Source organism: Argentina silus, assembly GCF_951799395.1.
Source record: "Argentina silus genome assembly, chromosome: 18".
Classification (NCBI taxonomy): domain Eukaryota; kingdom Metazoa; phylum Chordata; class Actinopteri; order Argentiniformes; family Argentinidae; genus Argentina; species Argentina silus.
In genome coordinates, this window is record NC_139672.1 from 2,669,076 (window position 1) to 2,678,604 (window position 9,529).

At 42.7% G+C, this 9,529-nt stretch overlaps 1 pseudogene across 1 annotated transcript; it reads right to left on the reverse strand.

Annotated features, from left to right (window-relative positions):
• Window positions 1-7,907: 7,907 nt before the first annotated feature.
• Window positions 7,908-8,923, reverse strand: LOC310818776 (phosphatidylinositol 3,4,5-trisphosphate 3-phosphatase and dual-specificity protein phosphatase PTEN-like; annotated as a pseudogene). The gene has a single exon. The product of its transcript is annotated as a phosphatidylinositol 3,4,5-trisphosphate 3-phosphatase and dual-specificity protein phosphatase PTEN-like (transcript).
• Between the last annotated feature and the right edge of the window lie 606 nt (window positions 8,924-9,529).

Sequence of the window (9,529 nt, forward strand, 5' to 3'; positions counted from 1 at the left end):
CGCGGCTTTGGAATTATTCAAAACAGCCCCCGCTCTAACACGATCAAAGAGAATACGCGGGAGAGGTCCACTGTTTGAGGCGAAAAAAGACAGGGTTCCCAGCGGAAAAATGAATAAAAATGAGTTCCTCACAAAACAAGGAACCCAAAACCATTTCAATGGAAACGATCGGAGTTTACCTTGGAATGTAGCGGACGTATGAGCGCGGCTTTGGAATTATTCAAAACAGCGCCCGCTCTAACACGATCAAAGAGAATACGCGGTAGAGGTCCACTGTTTGAGGCGAAAAAAGACAGGGTTCCCAGCGGAAAAATGAATAAAAATGAGTTCCCCACAAAACAAGGAACCCAAAACCATTTCAATGGAAACGATCGGAGTTTACCTTGGAACGTAGCGGACGTATGAGCGCGACTTTGGAATTATTCAAAACAGTGCCCGCTCTAACACGATCAAAGAGAAAACGCGGTAGAGGTCCACTGTTTGATGCGAAAAAATACAACGTTCCCAGAGGAATAAAAACGAAATAAAAATGAAATATCCCATTGTTCCTAACAAAACAAAGAACCCAAAACCATTTCAATGGAAACATAGGACTTTACCTTGGAACGTAGCGGACGCATGAGCGCGGCTTTGGAATTATTCACAACAGCCTGAGCTCTAACACGATCAAAGAGAATACGCGGGAGAGGTCAACTGTTTGAGGCGAAAAAAGACAGGGTTCCCAGAGGAATAAAAACGAAATAAAAATGAAATATCCCAGTGTTCCTAACAAAACAAAGAACCCAAAACCATTTCAATGGAAACGATCGAACTTTACCGTGGAACGTAGCGGATGTATGAGCGCGGCTTTGGAATTATTCAAAACAGCGCCCGCTCTAACACAATCAAAGAGAATACGCGAGAGAGGTCCACTGTTTGAGGCGAAAAAAGACAGGGTTCCCAGCGGAAAAATGAATAAAAATGAGTTCCTCACAAAACAAGGAACCCAAAACCATTTCAATGGAAACGATCGGACTTTACCTTGGAACGTAGCGGACGTATGAGCGCGGCTTTGGAATTATTCAAAACAGCGCCGCTCTAACACGATCAAAGAGAATACGCGGTAGAGGTCCACTGTTTGATGCGAAAAAATACAACGTTCCCAGAGGAATAAAAACGAAATAAAAATGAAATATCCCATTGTTCCTAACAAAACAAAGAACCCAAAACCATTTCAATAGAAACATCGGACTTTACCTTGGAACGTAGCGGACACATGAGCGCGGCTTTGGAATTATTCAAAACAGCCCCCGCTCTAACACGATCAAAGAGAATACGCGGGAGAGGTCCACTGTTTGAGGCGAAAAAAGACAGGGTTCCCAGCGGAAAAATGAATAAAAATGAGTTCCTCACAAAACAAGGAACCCAAAACCATTTCAATGGAAACGATCGGAGTTTACCTTGGAATGTAGCGGACGTATGAGCGCGGCTTTGGAATTATTCAAAACAGCGCCCGCTCTAACACGATCAAAGAGAATACGCGGTAGAGGTCCACTGTTTGAGGCGAAAAAAGACAGGGTTCCCAGCGGAAAAATGAATAAAAATGAGTTCCCCACAAAACAAGGAACCCAAAACCATTTCAATGGAAACGATCGGAGTTTACCTTGGAACGTAGCGGACGTATGAGCGCGACTTTGGAATTATTCAAAACAGTGCCCGCTCTAACACGATCAAAGAGAAAACGCGGTAGAGGTCCACTGTTTGATGCGAAAAAATACAACGTTCCCAGAGGAATAAAAACGAAATAAAAATGAAATATCCCATTGTTCCTAACAAAACAAAGAACCCAAAACCATTTCAATGGAAACATAGGACTTTACCTTGGAACGTAGCGGACGCATGAGCGCGGCTTTGGAATTATTCACAACAGCCTGAGCTCTAACACGATCAAAGAGAATACGCGGGAGAGGTCAACTGTTTGAGGCGAAAAAAGACAGGGTTCCCAGAGGAATAAAAACGAAATAAAAATGAAATATCCCAGTGTTCCTAACAAAACAAAGAACCCAAAACCATTTCAATGGAAACGATCGAACTTTACCGTGGAACGTAGCGGATGTATGAGCGCGGCTTTGGAATTATTCAAAACAGCGCCCGCTCTAACACAATCAAAGAGAATACGCGAGAGAGGTCCACTGTTTGAGGCGAAAAAAGACAGGGTTCCCAGCGGAAAAATGAATAAAAATGAGTTCCTCACAAAACAAGGAACCCAAAACCATTTCAATGGAAACGATCGGACTTTACCTTGGAACGTAGCGGACGTATGAGCGCGGCTTTGGAATTATTCAAAACAGCGCCGCTCTAACACGATCAAAGAGAATACGCGGTAGAGGTCCACTGTTTGATGCGAAAAAATACAACGTTCCCAGAGGAATAAAAACGAAATAAAAATGAAATATCCCATTGTTCCTAACAAAACAAAGAACCCAAAACCATTTCAATAGAAACATCGGACTTTACCTTGGAACGTAGCGGACACATGAGCGCGGCTTTGGAATTATTCAAAACAGCCCCCGCTCTAACACGATCAAAGAGAATACGCGGGAGAGGTCCACTGTTTGAGGCGAAAAAAGACAGGGTTCCCAGCGGAAAAATGAATAAAAATGAGTTCCTCACAAAACAAGGAACCCAAAACCATTTCAATGGAAACGATCGGAGTTTACCTTGGAATGTAGCGGACGTATGAGCGCGGCTTTGGAATTATTCAAAACAGCGCCCGCTCTAACACGATCAAAGAGAATACGCGGTAGAGGTCCACTGTTTGAGGCGAAAAAAGACAGGGTTCCCAGCGGAAAAATGAATAAAAATGAGTTCCCCACAAAACAAGGAACCCAAAACCATTTCAATGGAAACGATCGGAGTTTACCTTGGAACGTAGCGGACGTATGAGCGCGACTTTGGAATTATTCAAAACAGTGCCCGCTCTAACACGATCAAAGAGAAAACGCGGTAGAGGTCCACTGTTTGATGCGAAAAAATACAACGTTCCCAGAGGAATAAAAACGAAATAAAAATGAAATATCCCATTGTTCCTAACAAAACAAAGAACCCAAAACCATTTCAATGGAAACATAGGACTTTACCTTGGAACGTAGCGGACGCATGAGCGCGGCTTTGGAATTATTCACAACAGCCTGAGCTCTAACACGATCAAAGAGAATACGCGGGAGAGGTCAACTGTTTGAGGCGAAAAAAGACAGGGTTCCCAGAGGAATAAAAACGAAATAAAAATGAAATATCCCAGTGTTCCTAACAAAACAAAGAACCCAAAACCATTTCAATGGAAACGATCGAACTTTACCGTGGAACGTAGCGGATGTATGAGCGCGGCTTTGGAATTATTCAAAACAGCGCCCGCTCTAACACAATCAAAGAGAATACGCGAGAGAGGTCCACTGTTTGAGGCGAAAAAAGACAGGGTTCCCAGCGGAAAAATGAATAAAAATGAGTTCCTCACAAAACAAGGAACCCAAAACCATTTCAATGGAAACGATCGGACTTTACCTTGGAACGTAGCGGACGTATGAGCGCGGCTTTGGAATTATTCAAAACAGCGCCGCTCTAACACGATCAAAGAGAATACGCGGTAGAGGTCCACTGTTTGATGCGAAAAAAATACAACGTATTTTTACGTATGACATTGTCATTCACTGCCATCAACGGAAATCAATGTTTCCCACATAATATTTTATGCCAACGTCAATCAAAAGTAACCTCAGATTGTTATGGAAATCTTTCAGTGAACAACAATGTAGTAAATATACTTAGATGAAGAAAGGAAGCTGCAGAGGTCCGGATGAGTCAGTTTAATCGTCTTTAATTAATCGTAACTTCATCATTACATACCACGGCCAGATGTGGGGGCTCCTGTCCAGTCAATAATGTCCCCCCCTATCTAGTCCAGCCGTTCAGTCTTTTATACAAAACAGCCTGCTTTGTCTTCCAGATTTGGGCATGGAATTCCCAGGTCCATGTTACCCTAAACATTTTCAACCTATACGATGGTGATGTTTACAGTTTTCACCAAATAAGGGTGTGCCTTTTGGTGTGGTTCACAGCTTTAACTAATTAAGGCTACCCCCACCACTATCTCTTCTTTGCCATCCCCCCAACCTACAGAGGTCAACTGCATGCTGCAACATTCCAAGGGCCTAACCCACTAGGCCCTTCTTTTGGTCAGAGCAAAATATACTACATATTCCCCCCTTTGGGACTTATTAAAGTCCCAACACAGAGAAATTGTACAACACGTACTCTAACCATATTGCATGCAGTTGTGTGTAACATGGTTCAAAGGGATATAAAAATAACAAGTAAACCACAAAAATTATTGTGAACTTAAGCCGTGGAAATTATCAACTAACAGTTTCTAAACAATCAACAGTCTATTCAATGTCTTATTAAAAGCCTACGCGTACATTAAGTCAAGCCTTGCTTATATGATTAAAATAAATTGCTACGGACATAAACATGCATAAGTATAGACTATTCTATGATACATACATGGTCCCATATACGTTCAACAAAGAATAATAAAGAGTAATAACAATACTTCAAAGAATAACAAAGAATGATAAAAATACTTCAGAGTAATAAATGAATGACGAAAATACTTCTCTTCAGGTCTTCGTTGCTTGATTTACCTTTACCTGGGGGTCAGAGGTTACTAGCACATAACCCCCCATATGAGGACAGTCTTTACCACTGCCTCGTTTGTGTAACAGACAGAGAATAGAAAGATAGAGAAAGACAGAGATTTGCTGAACACGAAGCCTCTAACTTCGAACTTCACCTCATCCAAAATGAGGATTTGCCTTCGGATCGTTCAACTTAATCTTCAGAATCCCTTCCATCTTCCTCATCGCTGTCATCGTCATCCAGATACCCAGGTTTTGGATATAATTCAGGACTATAATAGTCATCAGGCATTCCTGAATCTTTACGGTCTTCTCTTCTTCCCTTCATAACTGCCATTTGAAGTGCCTGAGTATTCATTGCCTTGTCAATTCCTCGTGTTATTAGTCCTCTTATGATTGGAATGCAACAGCAGATTATGAGGGCTAAGACAATCACACAGCCTAGCATGATGGCTCCTATTCTGGCGAAATAGGCTCCCCATTGTCCCATCATGTTCTCTATCCAGGAGGTCCATTTGCTTCCAAATCCAGCATTCTCTTTAACTTCCTCCCTCAGGTGTTTAAGCTTCCTCATGGCTATAGAGAATTGTCCATCGGCTGCTGTGTTGTTAGGGATGAACGTGCAGCACTGTTCTCCAAACATGTGGCATACTCCTCCTTTTTCTGCCAATAGAAAATCCAGTGCTTGTCTGTTTTGCCAAGCCATTTCACTCGTTGCTGCAAGCTGCCTTCCGAGAGACCCTAAAGCATCATGCGTGTAGTTTATGAATCTTTGCTGGTTATAGTAGATGTAGTTTATCCAGTCAGTATTGACATTTATTCCAGCTGAAAGAAGAAAGAAAGATGTGAATCCCATTGCTACGGAATTTATAGCCTTGTATTCACTAGGTATACCTCTAGGAATTCCCAAACTGTCTAAGCGTCTGTCCTCCTTATATTCCCTCCGAGATCTCGTAGATTTAGATTGTTCTTGGACTTCCAAGTCCTTTGTTGGGATGACAATGATAGGCTGGATCGCCTGCACCCGAGCACATCTCCCATTCCATCCTATCTGCAGGGTGTTCAGTAGATGTTCTCCATCACAGAGCCAATATTGATCTGCTACAGCTTGAGTGGCATAGTGGTCTTCTGTCCTTCTTTATAGTGTTGTCATAGTATTCTCTGGATCCAAGGAACTGCAAGCACTCTGCTTCGCAGAGTGGGGCAAAGGCAATTGCTTGAAATGGCTTTATCCCCAATGTTGTTCCTGCAATATCAGAGCCCTTCATTCTCTTCAGCCAGTCTGCTTTTAGCTCCCCACAGTTTTTCCAATTGAATTTGGTATTCATGATTATTAACGAGCTTTCTTTTGCTTTGGAGCATATATAACAGTCTTTTTGCTATGATTCTCTCCAGTGTATTTCATCCATTGATACCAGAGGTTCCTTCTTGCTTGTATCATCAGTGGATCTTGAATTAAGTCCTGTGCTAACCTTGTTTCATTCTCATTTATTTCCTCTCCATCTCTTCGACTTTCTTCATCGCCTCCAACTCCTTTCTCATCCATTCAAAATCCTTTTCTTTCTCCTTCTCACTCCTCTGCCCATTTCATCACCTCCATCCTCTCTTTCACTTGTTTCACGTCGCATTCTTTCTCCTCCAGAACTTTCTCCTTCTCTCTCCTCTTTTCCATATCCTCCCTGGTTATCTGTTCATCAATTGTGAGGTTTTTCTCAATAGTGAGTTCTTGTGTTACATCTGACTCCATTGTGGTAGTTTCCATCATCTTCTGAGTTTTAATCTCCATCGTCTGAGTTGATCCAATTTCATGTTCAACCATAAACATTGTAGGCTCATTCATGGTGGAAACAATTTCTTCTTGAACTAATGGGGTCACTATCTCAGCTTTGTCGACAGGCTCTGGCTCTGTGGTATATTCTTGTTTTATCACTGTAGGTTCAAACTCTAAAGTTGTTTGCACTTGTCTGTTAGTTGTATACGCGGTTACAGATTCTGGCTCTGGCTTAGGACTCGTCAACTCTTCTTAATATTTTTCTGATCGTGTTTTATACGTTGTTAGCTCCATTGACATTTCCACTTCCGGTTAGCTTTGTTGTTGTCTCCAATTCCTCTATTTCCTCAATAACTGTATCTGTGAGGAATTCTAGTACTGGCTACCAAAGAGTTGTTTAATCCCTAACTTTTGTATGATAAGTTTCACCGTCTTATCTACAAATTCTTTGCCATTGTCTGATGAAATTCGATCAGGAATTCCCCAGCGTGATATCACCTCACGGCATAAGAATTTAGCAACTGACTGGGCATCTTTTCTTTTGGTTGGGCATGCTTCTACCCATCTGCTAAACCTATCGACAACAACCAACATATATCTTTTGCCTCCTACAGGGCGAATCATATTCACGTAGTCGAGGACTAGTTCCTTCATTGGCCCACTTGGTGTTGGGATGTGTCCTGGAGGAGTTAATACTCCTCTTCTAATATTGTTTTTCAAACAGATTGTGCATCTACCTATGACATGGTCAATTTGTTCTAGTAGGTATGGTGCCCAAAATCCGTATTCTTTTGTAATTTTCCTTCTCACTTCCCCCCTCGCTACATGGGCGAGCCCATGAGCGTCATGTAACAACAGTCCTAGCTAGTTAGGAGGTGCTACTATCAAACTCTCATTGTTCCTCCAGAGGCCTGTAGCATCCTGACTCGCTCCTCTGACAAGCCACAAGTTCTTATCTAGTGCACTTGCTTCCTCTTGCATCATGGTCAAGTCTTCGGGAGTCACTGTCTCCTTTAACTCCACTTCGTGTGTCACCAAAAGAACTGCACCTGGTCTGTCTGCTCCAGTTGGCTGGGGGATGCTCAAAAATTGTTCCGTTCCCTCCTGATGTGGTATCTGAAGTTTTCAGGTGATGGGAATTCTCAAGTCTTGGTTCTGCCATCCTGGTAGGTTGGTGATGGGCTGTTACCTTACCACATCTCAGTTGTGCTCCTGAGCGGATTCAGCTAAAAGTGAATCAAAATATGTTTAGCTAAGTTTCGCAAAGTATCCTCCTTCTATGTCTCAAGATGAGCAACATATAGCTTACTTAAAAAAGGTTAGATTTAACTTTGAAACATTAACTATCACTAAACTTAAAGTCAAAGTTCTGAATGGCAACACTTGTTACTCCTCAAATGATTCGTCAGAGCTATTGTAGCTAACTATCGTAAACTATTTCAGTGCTGCTAGCAATCGTCGCCTTTTCCAAGTTGGAACTTCATCGCCACAACAGTGTCCAGTGTGCTATGGATTGTCCTAAACGAACTACACATTCCTGGCAATATTGCAACTTTTTCTGAGAGGCTTTGTGTCCTTTTTCATCATCTTGTTCTGCTTGTGGAAGAACTCCACATTGATGTCTCCACAGACAGGCAGTGGCTGGGGGAACTCAAAGTACATATGCTTGTCCCCTCGCCTTGTGTGCACTGTGTTGGACGTATGGATCTTGATTTTTAGTTGATAAACCACAAACTGCGGATCCCAATGCCAATTCCCTTTCTTGAAGGCCTGAGGAATCGGGTCACTCCTGTTTTTAACAGTACTGTCCCTGCAGGTGCCTCCACTAAGCATGGGGAGCGTCTCAAACACCATTTTGTGGAAGAGCAGAGCAATGGGCTTGTATTCTAGCTGGTTCTTCAGAAAGTAGCTGTAGTAGTAGACATAGCGTCGCTGGCTTGGGATTGTGACTCCCTTCTTGTCTCTTGTCCGCACTTCCCCGTAGAAGTCGAGTGCTTCCTATGCCTCCAGGAACTTCCCTCGGTGGAGGAGATAAGTGCAGATCATGACGCCGGTGAGGCCCTTCCCTGCCTTGCAGTGGATGGCCGCCACATGATGGTCATCCTCACTTAGCCACTGGTCCAGGTCTTCACAGAATGGCTTGATTAGCTCCAGCTGAGGCTGGTTGTGGTCTTCAAAGGGGTACTGTGCAACTCTGCAGTTAAACTTTGCGGTGTCGTAATGTCGCTTGGCGCAAAGATTATATATCTTATAATGATTTTTGTGTTTTGAGTCCAGAAACCGTACTACATCGTCTATGTTGTTTCTGTAGACACTCTCAAGTCTTTCTGCAGGAAAGCCCATAGCAATTATATTCGGATAAATATAGGTCAAGTCCAAGTCAAACCCATCTTCCTGGTATCTCCTTTTGTTTCGGCTGACAATTTCCTTTATTATTGCAGCCATATCTGTGACAGGAGTCCTTAAGGTATTGAGCTTAAGAGAGAGTATTGTTGTCTTTGTACGAAACGCTGCCAATATGTTTCTCCCTCGCAATCCCGTTGGTGTCACCACTAGCTAATGCTAGCTAGCTCTCTTTGTGGTTGTCCGGGATCTCAGGGTCAGACGACTGGGTGATGGAGGTCATGATAGGAGTCGTCTTAACTTTATTGGAGTGTATAGCGTCTCTATGTCTTCAAAATATGCTTAGTATAAAATCTGTGTAAAAAGTTTTGTTTCTATCTAACTATATGGTTTTTTCTTTGGCTGGTTTGCCTGTTACAGCTGAGAACTCAATCTACAGTTGAAATAAGATAGCAGGTTTAAGAGGCACAAGGTGTTTAGTTGATGTGATGTATGGTTGTGTCTGTGTGCATGAGAGCTAGGGGAGAGATGAAGGAATGAAATGTTGCTGGTGTTGGTACATTCAGTCTCTTCCTTTCTCGGTTGCAGGCTTCTCTGTAGTTATAACTTTATTTTTTTGGATCCTTCTTTGTCTGCTTAGACACTACCAGCTGACAACCCCCTTTCAGATTCTCTGGGCACCCCTAAAACCCCCGTTCCGGGCACCTGTTCGGGTTCACCGGTCCCTGTGATTGTTGTTGCT